The sequence below is a fragment of the Marmota monax genome, unplaced genomic scaffold (assembly GCF_021218885.2).
Source record: "Marmota monax isolate L192 unplaced genomic scaffold, Marmota_monax_Labrador192_F-V1.1 WCK01_AAM20220418_F8-fsc00076, whole genome shotgun sequence".
NCBI lineage: Eukaryota > Metazoa > Chordata > Mammalia > Rodentia > Sciuridae > Marmota > Marmota monax.
The window spans coordinates 5,368,789-5,392,061 of record NW_026692843.1 but is presented as its reverse complement, the minus strand read 5'-3'; the positions used below and the strand labels follow the sequence as shown (position 1 = coordinate 5,392,061).

Sequence of the window (23,273 nt, the reverse complement as noted above, 5' to 3'; positions counted from 1 at the left end):
CTAGAATCCCAGGATACACGCTCTCCAAGGCCCACATCTGACTCCAATGGAACCTCCAAACAAGACAGGCCCCGTGGTGGGGGCATGCACCTGAGCCTCACCAAACACAAAGAAGAATCCAGAAGACACTTAACAAACCCCACAGCCCTGAGGACGTGGTCCTAACCAACAGCTTCACACTGAATGAAGTTTTATCCTCACTTCTTGAAACCCAGGAGAACAGACGTCTCGCCAACCAGGTCCGGAAGGGGCTGGAAGCAGCACATCAGCCAGGTAATTAGAGGAATGGATACGCACGCGGCACTTGGCTGAACTAGCAATCTTCTGGAAGAATCAAAAGGGCCGCCTGAGGTGAGAATCTACATTTGAGGGATAAGTTTAATTGATAAAAATAAAATGGTAGATTATTACATAGAACTTAATAGTACTAGGACTCAAATTTTTGAGGAAAGTTTGCTTTTTGAGCAAAAAAATAAAAATACCACTAAGAGCTAAAGGGAAGGAAATAAGTGGAAAAGTCTCCTCTTGTGTTTCCCCCCTCTTCTGTGGCAGAGGGCTCCTCCGTGACAGGCAGGAAGCGAGGGCAGGTCTCCCTGTCGGAGAGCATCTTGCACTGTTGAATCCACGTCAAAGACCACCTTTGCCAGGGAAAAATGTCTCAATGAACTGTGAGCCAGCATCTCGATTCCAGGCTTGTCGCTTCCCCCTGAAAGCTAGACATAAATTATCGAAAATACCCTTTGAACATTGGCCCATTAGAAGCTTCAAAGAGACTTTGAAATGCACAGAAAAAGTGGGAAATTACCTAAGACCAAGACTGGCGAGGCGCAGGCTGCATCCTTGCCCCGCTAGACTTTGCACACTTAATCACGAAATTGTGCACTTAGCAGAGGCCGAGCCCGTATCATACAGATGAGAAGAGCGAGTGTTTTGTGAACACAGGAGACAGATGCAGCCTCCAGCCTCCCGCCGGGCCCTCCGGGTATCCGCGCCTCTCCAAGCAGCAGCCGCAGCAGCTTTTGCTGTGGCTCTTCTGTTCCAGCTGGTGGTGGGAGCCCATGACTGCCTGCGGGGGCAACCAGGGAGCTGCCTGTAGGTGGCCTTGCCCCACTGCTCCACAGCGAACTCAAATGAAGCTGATGGTTGACCCGTGGCCACTCCCTGAAGCTGGTCTCAAGGCAAAGGGCCCTCTTCCGTTTGGTCGCTCTGTGGAAGAAAGGCACCAAGAACGTGGAGAACAGAGGGATGAGAGAAGCAGGAGGACACTGGCTTCTGTCCCACCAGTCTCCTGCAGGGCTGAGGTCCACGTTTGCCAGGACAGCCCTCCAGGCCTGTGCCCCTTTGCAGATGTGTCCGTGACACCCAAAGCATAAGGTGTGTGGATGGGGTGACAGCTCTGAGGTAGGATGAAGCTGGCTCAGTAGAAGTCAGGGATCAGGGCTCAAGAGCCCCACTGAAAATGTATGACCATTGTAGATCTGGGTACCTAATGGTGACACCCGGCCTCTGATGAGGGGAACCCTGGACTTGGGCTCTATTCTCTGGGAGCAGTGACATGGCCATGTGAGGCAGGCAGCCCAGCCTGGAGGAGCCAGGGCCCCTGAGCCCAGTGGTGGAGAATTCCACTCCAACCCTACCTGCAGGGGAGCTCCTGTGTGGTCCTCGGCCAGCTCCCAACTTGACCAGGCACCTGCGGGGAAGCACACAGAGGCCACAAAGACCACTTCATCATCTCCCACCAAGCCACATGGACCTCAGCAGGACAAAATACAGGTTGGGACTCAAACAAACCTATTAACGCAGATTTTCAAGTTATTATTAATGCATTTATATAATTAAACTATTATTAAAATACAAATTATCATCATTACCATTACACCACGTCTCCTTTCCCTGTCTCATGGATTGCAGTGATTGAAATGAATTGATTATAAAATAGTCACCTGGTACCAGACAACTGTATGCATTGGTTAGTTTGCAACTTATATACCTTGCCCATTTTTAAGTTGGGTAGTTGGCATTGTTTTATTGATTTGTAGGGTTTCATAATATATTCTGGACACTGATCCTTTGGGAATTATCTATATTGTTATGTTGGTTTTCTGGGGCCACTTTAACCAAGACCACATGGGTGGAAACAACAGGAACCTCGAGGTTCTGGAGACCAGGTGCTCCAAACCCAGGTGTCTGTAGAGGATCCCACCTCCACCACCTCTGCTGACCCTGGTGCTCCTTGATGACGGCTGTGCCACTCCCTCCTCAGTCTTCTCATGACTTGTCTTTGTGAATTTTTTGTCTACTCTAAATCTCCCAGTAGAAATCTGTTTTCTTTGTTGCTGGTCATTTTTCTTGATAATATTTAAGAATTTTGTTTCCTCTATTATTTTACTTCCTGTTCCTTTTTCATGTATAGGAAAGTTGTTGATTTTACGTATCAATATTTTCCTGGCCATTCTACTAAGTTTTCTTACTAATTGCACTAACTTTTGTTTTAGTTGGTTTTGAAGGTTGCTGCTCTTTGCAATTTGGGGTGTATATCATCAGCAGCAGTTAGCAGAAACTTTGCCCCTTCCGTTTTGATTTTTGTCTTTAGCTTGCCATCCGCTGGGTTGGTATTTCCAGAACAACAGAACATGAGCCATTAGGTTGTTCTTAGTGGCAAGCAGGGCAACAAAGAGCTAATGTTCCCACATGCATGACCCTCTTCTGGCCCAGAGGTGGCACGCACTCAGTGCACAATGAGCAAATCAATGCCACCACTGTCCGTGGGAGCAACCACAGTGCCACTACTTGTTTGTACTGAGCACCTGCCACTGTCCTGCCACAGTCCTGCATGCCTGGGTCCCCTTAGGAAATAAATCAATAGGGAAAATAAGACCCTCAAATATTATCAAGAAGTTAACAACAACAAAACAAACTTCTACTGAGAGACCCAAAAGATCATCCTGGATGTATTTAAACACACGCTTTGTAATTGACTAAAAAAACTTCATAAATACACCAGTTTTCTCCAACTTTGAGATATGCCTCACAATCTCTATCAAGACACCAATGAGGTTTTCGAGGAAAGAGGATGAGCTATTCCAGATTTTATAGAGAAAAAATCAAAGTACAAGAAAGGCAGGGAAATGCTCAAAAGATAAACTGGTAAAATAAACTAGCACCCACTAGCATAAGAGAAGTTAATAGCATTTGAACATTGCAAAAGCCAGCTGTTAAGTGTGGACGTGGAATAGACAGATAGGAGGAGAGGTTTCCCAAGGCCCAGAACAACACAGGATTCCTCTGGGAATCTTAACCGTGGTGAAGGTGGCATTTCAAACCCAGGAGGAAAAGTTCAAGAGCAGGCATTTGGAAATCCCACTGCTCTTTTTTTTCACTAAAATTACTTCCAGATAAGTCAAGCATTTAACTGTAAAAATAAAAGTACAAAAGTAACAGCAAAATCATAGAATTTTTATTTTTAGTATTATCTTGAAGCTGGTAAGGCCTTCGTGGCAAAACACAAAAGCTAGAAGCACAAAGGACAAGTTTGATCAACTTCATCTGTATTTTATGATGTAGAATTTGAAATGTTGTATCAGAGTTAAAATTTAAAAAGTACAATTTGAGGAAACAATGATTGAGAAGAGCTTTTTAATGTGGGTGTGGTGAAGTGGTACACAATTATTAGAAAAAAGACAACAATCCATTAGAAAAATCAGCATTTTCTATAAATAGAAAAGTAAACGCACACTGTAAATGAAATGTAAGACTTTCAACTTAATGTATAATTAAAGAAATGCAAATTAAAACAATACTTAGAAAGTAATTGTTACTTATCAAGGCCAGGGGATTGAGAACTAGGCTCTCTCCAGTGGTCAAGGTTGACAGGATTAAATGATTCATAAAAATAGGATTGTGGTTACCAAATGCAATTAACTCATCAGTTCCTCTCGGAGGAGTTTATTCTACAGCTAAAGTCCAAGAAGACAGACACGTGGATGTTCACAGTAGCATTGTTTAGAAAGGCCAAAGACTAGAAAAAGCCAGACTCTGGGGCACGTGGCAGACGCGGACACTGTGTTCCATGATGCCCTGCGTCCTGGTGTCAGGTGAAATGAGCAGCTTTCAAATGAGACTGTGGTTTCATCAGACGATTTTATTTCTCCAAAAAGGACCAAAGACAGAGAGCAGGGGATGGGGAGGGAGGGAGAGAGGTGGGGGGGGAGAAAATAAATTTCCTGGGAATTTACCTAAAAAATAGAACTATGACTAAACAGCCATTAAATCTGCAGAGTGGGCCTAGCGCTATAAAGACAGGAGTCTTTATTTAATATTTTTGCTTCAGGTTGACTTTTTAGCCAAGTTCATGTATTTCTGTTACAGTGTACGTTAGTCATGAAGCATTTCTCAAACTAGAAGCCTTAGAATTTTGAAGAGGTAGATTTATTAAAGCCCTAAAAATCATCTTGGGGACGCCATTTCTCTAATTAAAAGCACACTTTTTTCCCTGACCTTTTAGCATTTCCTGTTCAGCTCTGATTCTTTTCTCAAATGTCTTTCTTTATCTCTCTGAAGCTTGAAGTGGACATTCTGCATGCTTCCTTCCGAGCACCCTGCAATAGATTATATTCCATTTCCTGATCCTCTGGTGATACGGGCCCGTCCACAGAGGCCGACAGCAAGGCACGGAGGCTGCACCGGGACACTCACCTGCAGAATATCCTCTCGCTGTCTCTGGATGCTTATCAGTGTCTCCAGAAACCGACTGTTTCTGGGAAATATCTGATCTCACCTTACCATTTCTGCCTCCACTTTGTTGACATTAACCTGTAGATGCTGCTGTCTCACCCAACATTCAGACAAATATATACTGGGGTACACAGACAGAGAGAACGAGAGAGACCAAGAGATCTCTTCAGGGGGTGAACCCAAGGGCTCTGCAATTAGAACATCTAGAAACAAGCTAGATGGATCTCATCACACCTGGGGCTCTGTATTAATGGTTTACGATTTTTGTTTGTTTGTTTTGAATTCTATATTCTTATCTTCTTCAAAGTGAACTTAGAGGTTGTCACTCATGTCTGGCCACCCCCTAGAGAAGGTTGCTATCTCTCCAGTCCATTTGATCATAGATATTTCTATTTGTTATAAAGTCCCAAGTCTATCCTCAGTTTGGTCCTTCTGAAAGCAAACCCGCAGCTACCTCTGCGGCAGTTTGCCCTGCTTTTCCTGCCAGGCTTCTGCCTGCAGCAACAAACCTTCTGGTGACCCAGGGCTCTCTAGTCTGGCAGCCCCAGATAGGACCAGGTTCAGGAAGAGCACTAGTTAAGCTCACTCTCTGGAAAACCAGATGCTGTTGGGTCTGAAACACCTACAAATGCAACTATTTTCTCCCAGAGAAAGGTAGGTTTTGTACCTATTCTTTATTAGAATAAAGAAAATTTGGACGTGGGTTTGGTTTAAAATGTGTGGAGAACAAATTTCAATTTCATTATCAAAATTGGGGGAGTTGCGTTCTCCGGTGTTATTCCTCTGCATGCCAAAAGGATTTTTCTGTTGCCTAAAATTGCAGTCCCCCTGCAAGGGGCTATTGGGAAGCAGCTCTGAGCTGCCTTTTTCTTTCACAGTGCTCACAGGGTTTTACGGTTTTCCCCATTTAGTGAAAAGGGAACTAGAGTAGGAAAGATCAAGCACTCTAAATTTTAGCATAAATGTCAAGGTGAAACGAATGGCAAACCCTAAAACTCCCTAATAAAGCCGAGGAAGCTCCTATTTTATTTCAATGACAACCTATACTTCCAGCCCAGTTCCCAACCATAAAGGTTGATGCCATCTTAAAGGCAAAGTCGCTGGACACGCTGCCAGAGAATGAACTGCTCAGAACGTTTAATTCAGCCTGGAAACCAGCATGGCCTCTCTAACGCCTCGGTTCAGCACAGAGTGGCGTGTCACCCTGCCAAGGACAGACACATAGTCAAAGGCGTTCTTAATTGATTCTTCATTCCTCTTGTATTATTATTTCAGAAACTCCAGGAAGAGCAAGAAATCAGGAGATGTACAGGAAAGAAGAAAGAGAAGGCGCTAAGATGCAATTAGGTATGCACGCCCTGTCCGTGTCTTGCAGTTGAAAAGTGATGGATTCAGTTAATATTTTTTTATATTTCCTGGAATCTAAATGTTTGACATCCTCTAGTAAATGTGTCTGGGTGCCTCTCTGGCTTGTCGGTTTCCTTCAGATATGTGAAGTCGGGTTGACATGACAGTAATCTGAAACACAAGGATATAGCCTGGGAGATGTGCAGACAGGGGCCTGGGAGAGGATGTTTGAATTACTGGAATGCCTCTCACATGTGCTGAGGGCTGGCCCAGCCTGCATTTGATTGTTCTAATTGTGTTTTAAAGTAAAATGTATACAACATGAATCTATAAAGCTGTATGCTCTATAGTAAAGTACATAAGGAAAGGGGTAAATACAGAGCACTACATATTAATAAATAGGAGGTAAATAGTAATGACGTAGGTGAAATTTCAATGCATAGAAAGAGATCAGAATGAAGATAAGAATCTCTCTTGTTTAAACCTACTCTCATTCCCTGGAAGCATCACATTGAATAGTTTCAATGATTTATGTTCTTCTGGAAGTGGTCACTTTCACTCCAAATAATGTAGTTATAATCTTATTTCTAGATTTTCCCATTATGTAGTATCTGCTGGCTTATGTAAAATCAGGACAGAGTTTACTCTCCTTACCTCCACCTGCCCTTTCTTGCTACTCATCACTAGTTCTTCTAAAAGACACATTTATAAATACAACAATACAATCTGAATATTTAACTTTTGATAATACCTATCGAGTTTTATTGCCAGGAAAATCAGGATATTACAATAAACTACATTTTTTCCCATTTCTGTTTATCTCAACTTCTTGAATCTTATTAAATTGTTTTGTACAAGTTGTCAATATTTTCAATATCATAACTTCTGTAACTGTAATTGTCTTTCATGATTTATCTATAATTATATTCTTTTTAAATTTCAGTGTGCATTTATAATAATTTAAGGAACTTGTTAAAAGATAATGAAGCTAATTTGCTGCCCTCCCTTTTGGAGTAACCGGTACTGAAGTAGCCCTGCAGCCATAAACCACAGTGATGCTGAGAAGAACATCGGAGGCGATGGCTGGCCGACGATGAACGAGGGGAGCATCGGATGAGGACCCCTGCGAGGCAGAGACTCACAAGTCGACCTCCATAATTACCCTGGCTTCCTGCCAAGGGACAGTCACCCACCACAACCCAGAGCAAGTCCAGTAAGTTTAGGGGGTGCAGGTCAGAGTCCCTGGCAGCTCAGTTTGCTCAGGTCTGTGTGTCAGGAGATGTGCAAGGAAAAGATGGAGAATCCAGGTGGGACACCCGGCAAGCCAGGGCCTGAGGGCAGGGCTGGGGCTGGGCATCTGCAAAATAAAAATATTTGAGGCTTACATAGACCAGTGAAATAGGACGACGTGCAGCACAGAGGAGTCAGAGGCCAGTGAGGGGAGAGAGCAATGCTGAGGGCACAGGGGATCGGGCCTGAGTGAAGACACCAGGTAAACACATCTGTAACCTGTGGACCCTCAGCTAGGATACCACGAAGACCTCAGCTTCTGAACACAGGCTTCATTCGAGAATAAAAAGTATTCCAGATCACCCTAGCAAATCTGCAGACCAAGCTCCAGCATTATCTTCAGGGAGATGGTGTTTGGACATTAAATCCTGACGAGTTAGATGGACTTGGGAGGAACTTATGTTTTCCACATATCTGTGCAAACAAAGCATATCCTAAGGCTGCTCGAGGCAACATAGCAAGCCAATAACTGAGCTTACTACCAGAACAAGAGTCAAATGTCTTCAGAGATAGATAACAGAGCCTAAAGTTGCTATAACAAGTAATTTAAATGTCCAGCATTTATGTGTGGAAAGAAACAGGAGAAATTGAACCAACCAATAGAAACTAAACTTGAGATGGTCTAGATTCTAATTTTATAGGACAAGGTCTATAAAAAAAAGTTAGTATAAATATATTCAAATAATCAAAAAATAAGATCTACTAATTAAAGAAAACATAGTCTTCATGAATGAACAGATAATAAATATACACAAATAATGAGAAATATAGATGGAACTATATAGAAATTATAGACATGAAAATTGCATAATTGAAACACTTAGGCACTGGCTATGCCTAAGAATCATATTGGAAATAGCAGAGAAAAGAATCTAAATATGTTTGATCAAATTAGTAGAAATTATCCAACCTTAATAATAATAAAAAAAGAAAGCATACTACAGAAAAACAGTCAAAGCTTTGGAGTTTTGTGGGTTAATATCAGATGGTCTCAGAATATCAGAAAGAGAATAAAGACAGGAGGAAAATTTTATTTGAAGAAATAATTACTGGACATATCAGAAATTTGGTGAAAAAATTGATTGACTATTTTAACAAATTCAGTTAATCTGATGCAGACTCCATTTGTTAAAGAAAAAACTATAACAAGAAAAATTGGAGTCACACTGCTCACAATTAAAGATAAAGAAAACAATGAAAGTGACCTGAGATGGAAAGAGATTATTCACAGAAGAGCAAGAATAAGAAATATCACTGATTTCTTACAAGAATTGATAAAGGTTGAAAGACAATGGGATAACGTGGTTTAAAATACTGACAGGAAAAACACCACAATCTTCTGTCTACATCTATTAAATGTCCTTCAAAAATGAGAATAAAATAAAGAAATTTTCAGATAAAAACTGAGAAAGCTCATTATTAGCAATCTACAATAAATGCTAAAGAATATTATTTTGTCTAAAAGGATCCAGAAGGAAATTTAGCTCTAAGAGGACCCAAAGATTCAAATAGGCTGGTAAGTAATTTTAAATTATATTTTTTAAACTTATTATAATTTGCTTAAAAGAAATCTGAATGTTTGTAACTAGAATGAAACCTAAGTTAGGGCTTATAATGTACATATAAGTAAAAGATAAGACAAAGATTTCATGTAATATAGAGTGGAATAGAATCGGCTATTGTGTGGCTATTACATTTTTGTACTGTAAAAGTATGAGAGTGAAGTTAGAAGTGTCTTATGTCTAATGGAAAGAAAAAAGTAGAAAGTAAAAAATGTGAAGCTATCAGATATTAAGGATAAAATGTGACATAAAGAAGGAAAGTGCATTGACTCTATAATAGTCAATAGTAAGCATGCACACTATTTTAGCAACACTAAAAATACTCAAAAAAGTATAGCTAAGAAACCAATAAAGGAAATAAGAGTTGTAAAAACAAAATGGAAGCAAAGGAGCCAGAGAATAATAAATAGAAAATGAGGAAATATGGTCAACAAATCCAACTTCATCAATAATTACACTAAAAGTAAATGAACTAAACACCTGTAATTATAAGAAAGAGATTTTCAGACTGGATTTTAAAAGACTGACCCAATCATGTATTCTTTATGAGAAATCTATTTTAAACATAAAAATGAGTGAGTTAAAATAAAAAGGAAGACTATAGATCATGTTAATAATAAGCACAAGGAAACTGATATATTAGAATCTAAGTCCATTTCAAGGCAAAGAACACTAGAAGACATAAAGGGGGACATTGCATAAAAAGGGTACATGTTCTTTTCTCCATCTGGAAGACGACAAGCCAACAAACCAACCAAAAACACCTTTACTATGTGGCACCTAGTAAGAGGTAAGACAAGTCAAAATTCATGAGTAGAACCGGCAGAAGCAAAGGGGGAAATAGACAAATCAGAGATCACATGCCACTGAATTCCTGCTATTCAGAGAAAAGCAAGCATTAGACTCACCAATTTCCTTTACCTACTTTTTATTTTGAAGAGACCACTTTATTTATGTTCTCTAAACCCAGTCTTCCTTTACTTCATTCTGATAGACTGTTTTCTCAGGAACCGTCTTCAGATGTGACTGTGCCACCAGGGAAGAAGGGGAGTCTGATTCCTGGGGTCAGACCACAGGTTTCTTGATAAAATACAAAAGATACGACCTTGTCTTCACCGTGTCACTTGAAGGAGCTGTGGTTTTGGCAGATTCCATGAGGTTAAAATCTAAACTTGCCTATCAATAATGTGGTTTCTGATCAATTTTCCCCTTGGTTTTGCTGGTTTCCATCTGGGTGTCCAAAGAAGTATCAGGGAGACATGTTGTGGTACCTGCAGCACCTCGGGTGATTCCCTGAGCGGAACCAGTGAGCATTCGTAAGCCGCTCCAAGCAGCCACTCTTCTCAGACCTGTGGTCCCCAGCCACCCCCAGCAGTTGGTGGCCAGTGTCTTGTACAAGGCTCTGTTCTCCAAAATGTGAACAGCATAAAAGGTAAAATATGGTCTCCATCTTGCCAAACTCATTTCAGCCCGTATCCTTCTCTGTTTCCCATGTCACTTGTAACTAAGGAGCAGACCCAGGAATGTGGGCAACCTTATTTATTACCTAAGCCTGAGCTGTTTAAAGGACCTGAACAATACCAGTGACCCTGATGTCATCACCAGTCTCGTGGCTAAATTTCCAGCATGAGATGCCGTCCTCTCTCCTCATACCATCTTCCCACTCTGGCTGTGTGTACATCACCTTACATCTATTTTTAAAATTCCCACCAAAAGTTCTGGGTTAAAAAAAAAAAGTTCTGTGTTATATTTGTAAATAGAGACATCTAAAGAACTTCAAGAATAATTCTTCAGTATTTTCCCATCAGCATTTATACTCTTTTTGGTTAGTTTATGTTATTATTTTATTGCATCAATTTTATCAGACTTTGTCATAAAATCCCCTTGGCTGCCTGCATTTAAAGGTGCAAAGCAAATATAATAAAAGCTGACTTCCTAAGGCACTTGAAAGGAGAAACATTTTTGAATCATGCTATGAGGAGACACATAGAAAAAGGCTCTTATTAAATCCACTTTCAGCCGAAAATTTCTAAGCATTATATTAATGACCTTGAAGATTGTCCGGCAGCAATATCTTGGGCATGAATTTCTTCAAAGGTTGAAATATAGGTTAGAACCCTCCGGAGGCTCCTGTGATATCAAATAAAAAGCTTAATCAATTTGTAGAAGCAAAAAGGTGGACATGCTTTAGAGCACCAGAAATTGATACTCTGAAATCCACAATTATTGGGACTGAAAGTAACTAACTTGCAGTCTGATAAAATTTCTTTCTACTGGTATCTCTCCTGCCCAAGCAGACATGAAAGGAAAAGCAAATTTCAGTGGATCTGAAATCACTGGACTCTGTAAATGTGCCAGAATGTCCAGGCTATGAAAACGTCATCTTCTCTGGCTAAAGGTTAAGTCCTTTATCCTGATGAATACCTGGGTATGGAAGCTCTTTCTGTTATCGCACACAATGAACCCTTGCAGTGTCACCTGAACACTTAACCCTGAGCAGAGTTTGTCTGGTGTTGGGCCCACAGCCTGAAGTCAATCAACACAAGACTTCTTCCCATGCCTGTCTGTAGGAGACACAAGGTGTGCAGACCTGGTGGGTTAACTGGAGACTTCCTGGATGAGAGCCATCCCACCTACGTCTCCACAATTCCCCAGTGAGCTGAGAGGGACTGGCAGCATGGGTCCACCAAGGCCTCTCCCTCTTCTAGCTACCAGCTGAGCAACCAGCACACCGGCTGAATTTTTCTCTGTGGAGCTCAAGGATAGCACTATAAGAATGCAGAAAAGTGTTCCTAACGAACAGGAGAGAGGCAGATACCAATGGGCTCCTGATGATCCTGGGAGTTTGGAAAATCCCTTGAGAATCACCCACCCTGTTTTGTGATGACAAGCTCAGTTTTGTCCCTCCCAGGCAAAGCGCAGCAGTGAAGCCTTGGATTTGAGCTGATTTCCAATGCTGAACTGAAGCAGGGCATTGGCTTGTTCTCCTTATTTTCTCCAAGGGGTCATGAGCACGTTCTGCCCAGACAGCCTGCTGCCTTCTTCCAATCTACAGCCTGAAGGGGACCAACCCCAGCAGAGCCCCAGGGGGACTGGGATTCCAGGGTGGACTTGGAGATGCGGCCCACTCTCTAGAGAGGAATCACTTGTTACGCCGTCCCTGTGCAGGGAGATGAGCGCAGCTTGCTAGAAACCCCACGAGGTCAAGGCCAAGGTGAAGCAAGACCATTCTTCAGTAGGAAGCTCCAACACACCCTCCTCTCAGCTGGCAAAATCCATGGAGGCCTTAAGGTCATGACCTCCTTTTGGAATCAACCCAGGTGAATGATTAAATGGGGGGTAAATGTGAGCAGAAGAAAGTAGCAACTAGATTTTCTTTTTTAAAAAATAGTAGAGCATCAGTCAATGTCAAGTCATCAACTGCTAATTGGCAAAACTGAAAACATTTAAAACTCACCTAATACTTGTGTATCTTTAATCTACCATTTACAGCCACTGCTGTTTATGTAATATATACCACTTATATCCACTGGTTTTCATGTTTTTGTTACTTTTAAAATTTTCAATATACTCGTAATTGTCCTAATTATTCTCATGCCCCAAGCTAAAATACCAAAAGCACAAATTTAAAAATATAAATATGTGTGAAGAAAAACAGTTCAAGGGGTTCCCTTGAAAATTGCCAGTAATACCAGGAATCTAAACAGTAACCATGAGACTGCAATTTTTATAAATTTTTTTCTTGATTAACAACTTAAGAAAACAATTTTTAAAGCTTATAATCCGTGAGAGGGTGGTCTTAGTTTTTTAGAGATTAAAGCTGTAAAAAAATCTTGGCTAAGACCTATTAGCATTTTCAAGTTATGTACTTGTTGATCTTGTTCCTTATCATTCAAAGATTCAGAGACACACGTTGTGGAAATGTAAGTGGCACTGCTTGGGTGAGGAGGAATTTGAGGAAAACCATCGGGGGCGCAGAGTGTCCGTGGCCTGGGTGAGCAGGGCTCTGCTGCTCCCACCACTCTGCCCAGGGGGTGGAAATGGTCACTATGGGGAGGTGGCATTGTCACAGAAGGTTTTCCTACCACTCCTCCTTTTCAACTCAACCCCTGGCTGATTGGCTGATAGAATATGTTTTAGTGGTGTTTCAAGTTTGGGTTAATTTTTATGTGCTACACTCAGCAAACCTGATTGCAATTGGCCAGGCCCCAGCCCCACAGTGTGGGCAGACAGCTTTTGTTTTTTGCTCCTTGTGGGGAAGGAGTTCTTGTAAAATGCAAAAACAAAGAATTACTAGAAATATTTGAGACATAAGATGTATAGAACCAGCTTGATTATTAAATTCAAAAGAAAAACTTACCAGTCAGATGTTACAAAGGTTTCCAAACCTAGCCCTCTGCTCTGCTGTCCCCTCTGTGTGGACCAGAACCAGGCGTTTGCAGGTTGCCCCCAGTCCCAGACGGTGTTCTGGAGGCCGGCTGCACTTCTGCCAAGGCAGCAGCTAGACACTTTTCTGTATTCAGGACCATGAGCAGGAGACCCTCATCCTGGCTTTAATTTGGAAGGCTAAGGTTGCTGGAAGAGAAAACCAAAAATGAACAGTCACAGAAGGGGACAGCATTCTTATTTAAATGCAAGGTAAGAGAGGCCCCATCCTAAACTGGTTTTTCTAGGACTGCAGGGAGATGTTGTAGACAAGGACCCTGCCAGGGAGACGCAAACTCCGTCAGAGGCAGGGGCAGGCAGGAGGCGAGCCTCTGTCTCTGAAGTGACCCTGCTGTTGCCTGCTGGGACTACAGAGCCCTGGGGACAGACTGGAAAGGCCCCCAAGCCAGGAGCCTGGCTCTGTCAATGCTGAGCTCTGCCGTGGTGTTGCTGATGCTGCCTGTTAGCTGGGTGGCTTTGTTCTTTCATTGTGACTTTGGCAGCCCAAAAACATGGAAAAGGAGGTCCGTGGGAACAGGGTGGGGAGGAGGAAAGGGATTCTGGGACCAAGGCTCCCTCTGGATCACAACTTCAGAGTTGAACTACACTGAACTCAAGAAGTGCACATTGCAGTTTATCAGGGACGAGACTATTTCACAGGGCCCAGTACCCCTAGAACATTCCATGAAATAACATGCAGTACACCAGGTATTTGGAAAGATCACATGTTTCAAGAAAAATTAGAACAAATGTTCACCCAGGAAATTCAAGAGGCAGCAGGGACTTTGAGGATCCTGTTCATTTTCTATTGCTGTGTTACAAACTGTCCACAATTAGCGGCCTAAAGTGGCCTACGCTTTGTAACCCACTGTTTCTGTGGGTCAGGGTCTGAGCACAGTTTTGAGGTGCCCTCTGCTGAGGGGCTCAGGAGGCTGTCCGACACCGTTCTCCTCCGTAGGCTCAATGGGCTGAGGATCTGTTTCTGAGTCTCATGTTGTTGACAAAAACAATTTCCTTGTGGCTGAACTGAGTGCTTCGGTTTCCTGCTAGCTGTTGGCCCAAGGCTGCCCACAGGTGGCCCACACTTCACACAGGCCAGACTCGCAGCTCTCAGCACTACAGAGGGCACCATCTGGGAAAAGGAAATAAGAAGAATGGCATGTGTGAGTGTGTGTGTGTAGGTGTGAGTGGGTGGTGTGGGGGGGTGAGTGGGTGTGAGTGGGTGTGCTGGGTGAGTGTGCATGGGTGTCAGTGTGTGGGGGCGTGAGTGGGTGTGAGTGTGTGGGGGCGTGAGTGGGTGTGAATGTGTGTGGGTGTGAGTGGGTATGAGTGGGTGTGAATGTGTGGGGGTGTGAGTGGGTGTGAGTGTGTGTGGGGTGTGAGTGGGTGTGAATGTGTGTGGGCGTGAGTGGGTATGAGTGGTGTGGGTATGAGTGGATGTGAATGTGTATGGATGTGAGTGTGAGTGGGTGTGGGTATGAGTGAGTGTGAGTGTGTGGGGTATGAGTGGGTGTGGTGGGTGAGTGTGCATGGGTGTAAGTAGGTGTGAATGTGCATGGGTGTGAGTGGGTGTGAGTGTGTGGGGGTGTGTGGGGGTGTGAGTGCTATTTTTTTAATAAAGCACCAACAAAAATCATATTGGAAAATGCAGAAAACAGTCTCTGACTTTTTCATTGTTTTTATTTGCCCAGGTTTTAAAGCTAAAGAGTAGAGATGCATATGTGATGAAAGAAGTTGGCAGAGGTGGAAGAAGTTCCAGGAAACTCACCGTGTACACAGTAGGAACCCATGGGCATGCAGGGGGCAAGCATTGGTGAAAGAAGTTTTCTTAGCTGAGTAATTTCTCTTCCCCTTTAAAGTAAGTTTTTACAGAAAATGAGCTCCCCACATACTAACACCTACAACAACATGATCCACAGAGACATTCTGGCGGCACATTCTCAGTCCTGTCATCCAGGCTGGGAGAAGAAAGACTACTTATACTACTATGAATAATAACAAATCAAACTAGTTCTCAAATATATGAATTCTAGAACAAACACAGAACATCATCAAAAACATCAAAACAACAAAGTTTTGAGGGAAATTATACTGGCAACCAAGCTTCTGCTTTTGTGATTTAGGAATTGTCACCCTGCACCTCCAATATCAAAGAAACTAACGCAACATTCAACTTGAGCTGGCTGAAAAATAAACCAGAATGTGCATTTCAGAAAGTGGGAATTCATAGTGTAAAAAAAATGGATAGTAAGAAACTAAAAAAATTTTAGAGTTTAAGTAGGCTTAACATGATAATCAGCTGGGCATGATCATACACAGCAACTCAGGAGGCTGAGAGGCAGGAGGATCATGAATTCAAAGCCAGCCTCAGCCACTTAGCGAGGCCCTAAGAAATTTAGCAAGACCTTGTCTCAAAACAAAATAAATAATAATAATAATAATAAAGGCTGGATATGTAGCTCAGAGGTAAAGTGCCCCAGGTTCAATCCACAGTACAAAAAAGAAAGAAAGAAAGAAACATTACAAAGTTCAAAATATCTTAGATAAATAATGTGAAATAATGTAATAACAATAATATGAATAATTCTTGGAATACACAAGTCTGAAACTAAAAATGGGTAGAAAATGGAAAAAAAACTAAAGTGATATAAATATTTTTCATCCTATGGGTTGAAGAAAAGTGTCAACAGGTACCGTTACCCAAGATATAAAATAACTAAGAATCAATAAGGAATCCATAAAACCTGTGCAAACTATGTCCTTAAATGAAAGACCCAGAATTTTAAAGTAGTCAGTCCTTTCTAATTAATCTACAAATTCAGCATAATTCCAATGAAATTCCCATAAGAAATTCTTTTGTATGATAAAATAATCCTAGAGTTCATTTGAAAAATAATTTTAGTAGGATAAAGAATAGGAAGGGGGAGAACTTGTCCAAGTAGATATCAGGACATATTTAACAGCACTGATTCAGAGGTAGGAAGGATGGCATGGAGAGAGACGCACGCATACGGAGGAATACAACACCTTCAACCGGAGCCAAGGGCATCTCCTGGCATTCACGCCATTCACATCGATGTCGAATGAGTTGCATTGGGAGAGATTACCACCCATTTTGGAAATTAAATCTAAGCCAGATCCATCCCAGAGGGACTTAAATTTATTATAAAACCATAAGACAAGAGAAAATGCATTATAAAAATAACTGTACAATCTGATAACAGGAGATCTTATCTGAGGGTGATGTGCAGAGCAAAGGCTATAATGGAAAAGACTGGTAAATGTACCATAAAAAGATGTTACACTGCTGGTGGTCAAAAAATAATGGAGATAGAACAAAACACAAATGACCAATTGAGAAAATCAGATGTTAAAATATAAAAGCAGAGTTTTCACAAATTGACAGGAAATAAAAGCCTCCTTGGAGACACAGGTAAAGAGCATTCACCAAGACAAACACAAATTGTTTAAAAGAAGAATGCACATTTAAAGGCAGTAAAACCCCCAAGGTCATCTCAGAGACTGGCATCTATCTGTTCATGATGGATGGAGGGAGGGATGATAGACACATAGAGAAACAGGTAGATGGTTGATGGTAAGCATGAGGATTCAGGAAAAGAACATGCTTATACGTGTCCACTGCACAAAGGCCAATACAGCCTTTTAGGAAGACATTTTGGCAAGAAAGATCAAATGCTGTTCTAATTGTGACAATGTACCCCAAGAAAAAAAGCATAAACACACATGGATTTAGCTAAATTGGGACATTCCTCAGAAGGATACGCTTAGCAATAAAAACACTGTGGTCAAGAGGACACCTAGATGAGCAAAGACATAGGCTTACTTACTTACAGAGTCACAACTTATCACCAGAAAAATGTCATATGGAAGCTACAAAATGTTATCTCCTCTTTGCAAAATCTGAAAGTATATCTTAGAAAAATGCAATGTGTTTATTTTGTTTCAGTGAGCACCAAATATTTTCTCCCTAAATCGGTCACAAGTATCTAAGCCTCAACAACGTGTTAAAGAAAATAGCTTTGAGGCCTAGAGAGCATCACTCGTTTTATTTTCTGTATCACTCAGAAAGCAAGTTCAGGAATTTTTGACTTTGGTGAATATTGCCTGCTTTGGGGTTCAACATTCTGAATATGTGGGCGAATTCACAATGAGCAGGAAAGATTCTGGGTGTGCTCGGGAATTCAAAGTGACCTCTGCCTCTAATTCACCAGAGTGCCTCCTGGACATGGTTCCAACTCCACTCCGATTTTGTAGCATATGGCTAGACTATTACAAAGACGCTGTGACCAAGAAAAAGTACAGTTTGTGGATGTTGCTCGGATGGGTCACGCTTGGCTGGTAACACCAACTGGCAGAATGAGTGCAATTTTTAAAATATGAAATACAAATTTTTATCAAAGGAGAAGTAAAACATTATAGCTTTAGGTTCATTAAACCCGGCTCACATTCTGGGATTCCAAAAATAAAGCACTGGCTATTTAAAATTGCAGCCTGACAAAATTGCTCCAGATCAAACCCTGGGGGCAGCAGGAACAGCGTGTGCAGGGCTAGTCCCTACCCTTCCTCTCTCTGGGACAAGCCAGCTGAGGTAACCTTTATCAAAGTCTGAGAGACCCTCTGGTGGTGGTGTACCACCTACTAGAGCCTCACTGCCTCTTGCAGATTGGCCCTTTGGGCACCCCTGCCTCCGGACTGGGCTCCTGTAGATTGCAGAGGAGGGGTTGAATGCGGGGTCCAGCTCTGCTGGCCAGAGGACTGGGGGGAAATTTGCTGTCTCTCTCTGAGCCTTACCACCCTCAGCACAGGGGATCCTCTGGAGTAGTCTGCACTGCATGGAGCTGTGGCAGTGAGAACCCTATCAAGGTGCAAGGTGCTAGCCCTGGGGCAAGGGAGTCACAGATGTGAATCCAATTATTACAAACTGCTTTAGGTCCTGAAAGAGGAAGGCCATGTACAGCCAGGAGGTAGGCATGTCCTTCCAGGAGTGCTCTGGGCTCCTCCTCCTCCCCCAACATCCTGAAGTCACCTCTGCAGAGGTGTGACTTTCCTGCTCTGTCAACTGTCACTCCTCTCTCCTTCCTCTCTTCCTATGAGGACTTCTGGGTCTCCTCCAGTCTCAAACTCTTACCTTTGGCCCAGGTAAACCTTAGGCTGCCATCTTGCCTCCTCTCTTTCCTTCACCCCCGAGCCCCGTGGAGGTGCTCTGTTGCCTCTGCCTCCTACAACCCACCGCCTCCAGATGCCCTGAAGTCACCTGCATTCTGCCCTGAGAAGCCACCCACAATTGCTTTGCAGAGGGATCCCTTTTATGCTGGATGGATATAGGAGAATTAAGATGAGTTTAAGGCTCTTTCTTAAAACAAGACATATTTTTTGCCTCGAGTATGGAGTTTAGCTACAGATATGGATCAAATGCATTGGCCAAAGGAACATTATATTTTCCCACTCACAACAACATATTCATTATTTTTTATTGATCAACAGAATTCAGGATTCTACGAGATAGAAAATTATATCACCAATAAAATTGGAATAGCAGCATTTAAAATTAGCCTTGTGAATAAATAGGAATGTGTTGCCAGATATTGAAAGCAGGCTGTACTCTTCTGCCCTCCTTGGGGGTGGACTCTGGTCACTGTGAGTGACCCCAGCCTTCTCCTCAACTTGCTGCACTGGTGACTTTCATTTCTCACTTTATTTCAACCTAGACAACGAGCTCTTTGTATACCAAGCTTCTTCTTCTTTTTTTGTTGGGAGGGGACTGTAATTAAATAAAATTAGCTGTGATGCACAAGGCGAGGTTTGCAATACAGCCATCTTGTTGCAGTAAAAGGCTTCCCCACCGAGAACAAGTTCCTATTCACCTAGAACTGATCTCATAATTCCAGCACAGCCTGGCTGTGAAATCTCTCCAAAGAAGCCCTTACGAGCGGCATCATCTTAAATGCAGGCAGTGGAAACTGGGGAGACATTGCTAATAACGGTGCTGCATTAATTAATTGCTATAAAATTTGCAAAATAAAAAGAACATTGGGAACAAAGCGATATAATATTTACCAGTGCTGAAAATTAGAAATAAATATTCAACATGCCCTTTTTGACTCATACAAGCAAGCAGTTTTGAATAATAAGGCAGGACAAAGTCTTTTACACAGGAAAAGCTAATGATTTCTGCATTTTGCTGCTGGTGAAGAATTGAAGGATGGCTGATTTGAATCTTCCTTCAATCTCCCATCAATAAAACAGAGACAAGGCAGAGGCGAAAGCTGATCTGGGAGAGTCATGTTTTTATAATTGCTTTTTACCCTCAGGCATTTGAAATCCAGAGGGTCAGTTGTACTTGTGAGAAGGCTGGGGGAGCCAAGGGGCCCAGTCGAAACCCTGAGACGCAAATTAATTTGTTTGTGGGGCTCGGGTCTAATTTGTGGAAAGAGAGTGCGGCACGGCACTTTCTAATGTTATAACCTAATTAAGGATGGATCCATGTAAAATATTCATGCAAACTTTACCAAACCCAAAGATTTTAATCTCATTTGAGAGGTTAGCTGACTTGTGGGACCCAAAACAATTCCTAAAACAAGCTTCTATACCAGGAATCTGGAAGGCAAAGTATTAAAAAAATTTTTTAAGGTATTGCTAAATTTAAGTCATTTTGGTACCTGTTAGTCATTCTAATTAAGGAGACCTAATCTCATGCCACATTTTCTGAGTCTGCTTGGTTACTGGTTAAGTCAGATTTTTTTATTCAAATATTCTGTAACCTTTTTTTTCCCCCTCCTACTTTGCTCCACTGTTGGGAAATGGAAGTGAAAATTTGCATTTCTTAGGATTTTGCAATCTGCTACTCATAAGCCTACCTGGGACAGATTCAGCCTCAGTCCCACCAACGCAGCCTTTAATAAATGTGCAGCGGGGTACACTGGAAGCAAAATACCAGGCCAGAAGAATGGAGGGAACAAAGCATGAGTGACCAGAGCCCTGGAGGTTTGGAGGCTGCTCCCACTCACTGCAGAGCTCATGTCTGCAAAGGCACATTTCCTGAGGCTCCAGAGGAAGCCATCCAGCCAAGCCCTTCCAGGGCTGTGCCAGTTCTCCCCATCTTACCCTTCAGGACAATGAGATCGAACTTGAAGGAAGCAGTGATAACACCAAGGTATTCCCAGCACACTGATTTGGGGCCAGGACTTGTCTCATCTTACTCTTGAGGCAGCATCCACCTGCACCTGCATGGATAAGACCCCTGGCAGCCCAGGGCTTGCCCGCCCTATGGGTTGTCTTCGAAGCTGTTCAATAATGTGTGCCCACTGATGGCCTCACAGGCACCAGCCGGACCCACCCTGCTGATGGGCCTAAGGCCTGACAAGTCCCTGGATGGATAGACTGGGGGACTGGGAGGAGACCTGGCTTGCTCTGAGATCTGGATAGGGGGAGGGGAGGTTGTGACCCTACCAGGAGCTTCCCCAGGATGAGTGGGAATCTCAGGTTGGGGCACTTCCACAAAGTCAGGGCCTGAATAGCCAGGACCTTGGAATTCACTCTGAACCTGTATTTTTTTTTTAATTTTATTCATTATTAAAATATATAACATATATATGTGTGTGTGTATATATATTATATATATGTATATATTTGCATACATTTTAAGCATATGGTTTGTTGTCATTAAACTCACATGTTGTTCAACCATCACCTATCTATTTCCAAAACCTCCCCATTGTTTCAAGCAGGAAATGACCCCACTAAGGAATAGCTCTGTAGTCCCTGCCCCCAGCCCTGGGCACCCTCCAAGGCCCAATTCTGTATCTGATACCTCCAAGCACAGTCTTGATACCCCTTTCCCTCTTCTGTAGTGTGACTGTCGAGGAGATGGAGGGAAGGGAGTAGAGTGATTGCCTTTCCACTCTGAGGGTGAAAAATGGGTACCAGTATGCAGGAGGTGACAGGGCCCTGGAGCAAGGGGCTATCCAGGACTGGCATAGGGCAGAAAGACAGTTGAAGTTTTCCAGTTGCAAAAGCCAAGCTGGGGAGGAAGGTGACTGAGTTCTAAAGGGGTGGAGAAGAGGCAATGCCAAGACATTTCCCTCTTGCTAAGTCCATGAGTAGGAACCTCCAGGATTGCTGGTGGTGGTGGCAAAGTCTGGTGTGGACCTAGGGTAAGGGGCTGCACCCACTGGGGTCTGGAAGGCTAGGCTCCAGAGCTCCTGGCCCTTTGGCACTTGTTCAATAGGCTCTGTCCTGCAATCTGTCAAGGAGATGCAATGAACTCTGCTCAGCCAACCACGGGCTCTGGAAGCAAATGAAGAAAGTTTCCCAGGGAAGACGGAATAAATTAATTAATTTCCATCAAGTTCACATTTACAGTCTAGCAGACAAGTGCCAAAGGCCACCAGGGTCCACGTCCAGCCCAGCACCTGCATGCCCTTGCTTAGTCTTATAAGCACCTGACCCCTCCTGCCCGGGAAGTGCTGCCTATGTAATTAGGTGACAATTTCCAAGCAAAGTAGACTTTTCTATTGGGCTCTGTATCGTGAAGCTGGATGTGTGAGAAAACGACTATGTCTTGTTTTAGAACTACATCTGACCCATTCTAAGGGTCCCTGGTGCCCCGTAAAATGCTCTCCTCCTAAGGAAGAACTTAATGAAAGTCAGCCGTAAATCACCATATTTAACATTTACATTTGTTTATTCTTCACCTGTCTTAAAACTGTTGCTTGACCCTGTCTGGCACATGTTGAGATGGCCTTGGCTCACACAGTGACGCTCAGGACGCCAGCTGATTGCCCCACCCCACTCTCCAAGACCCCCCTGCAGTCTGATTGGGAGGGAAGACAGGGTCCTCCTAGTGCATGTCAGAGCAAATGTCACCTTTGACTTATTTCCCAAGGACCGATGGAACAAGTCCAGGAAACCGCAGTCAGAGTGCTGCTTTATTTTTCTAAGAGCAACCCAAAGCAAAAAGATTGAAAAAATCAAATGAGAATAAGCATTCTAGGCTTCTCCACAATTTGTTTAAAGAAATTAACCCATGAATTTTAATTCTCCTGGGTGGTTTCTCCGAAGACTACCCCAAGAGAGCTTTGTTCAGAGGAAGGCACCCTTGTTCAAGAGGGCAGGGTCCACCCACCACTCCACCCTGTCAGAAACCTGCCCCAGTCTCCTAAGACCAGGTCACCGGACGGCCATGGAACATCTCCCTGACAAGGGAGGCAAAGTCCACCCATCCGCAGCAGTAAAATCTCCCTCTTGTCTTGAAAGAAACATTCTTTTAATGACAAAACCAAACCATCTTGGATTTCTCTGTGCCCAGTCTGAAAGTACCTGTTCCATTAGTCGTTCCGGGCAGATCCAGATCGCAGTCTGCACTGGGCTGGGTTTGCCTTTCACAATTAGAGCAGGCCTCTCATTGAAATTGACCATCTCCAGCCACACTGACCATAGCCGTGTGAATAGATGGCATCCTGCTTCTAGACTCCCTGAGCTGCAGTTCTCCCATCTGAAAAAATGCTGATCCATCCCTCCCCCATGCAAAAGTGCAACAGCAGCAGCTGCTCCGGGCAAGAAAGGGCCCCTTTTCTTTTCTTTTTTTTTTCCTTTTCTTTTCTTTTTTTTGAGGTGGGAGGGTGCCAGAGATTTTCTAACCAACCTGAAAATGCAACGTGGTGAAAGGCTGCCAGTCCCTCCCTTCCTGGGCGCCTCAGCTCCTGTGCTCTGTGCATCTCTAAAGCAGAGCTGGGGCATGATATTGCTGACCACACTCTCAGACCACATGCTGAGCTGGACCCTGAGAGAGCAGGCTGTCCTCCTGGATGTCGGAATGGGGAGCCCACTTGGGAAAATGGCAGAGGGCGCTCCTCTGAGCAGTGAAGTGTCACATATTTATTTTGCCAGAAAGTG

At 43.0% G+C, this 23,273-nt stretch overlaps 1 long non-coding RNA gene across 1 annotated transcript; it reads right to left on the bottom strand.

The window, feature by feature from the left end:
* Positions 1-405: 405 nt before the first annotated feature.
* Positions 406-22,857, bottom strand: LOC124095547 (uncharacterized). The gene is made up of 5 exons (XR_006852519.2): positions 22,698-22,857; positions 13,294-13,508; positions 1,638-1,690; positions 806-1,206; positions 406-713 (listed from the first exon to the last, which is right to left on the bottom strand). It is a non-coding gene; the product is annotated as an uncharacterized LOC124095547 (long non-coding RNA).
* Positions 22,858-23,273: the final 416 nt, after the last annotated feature.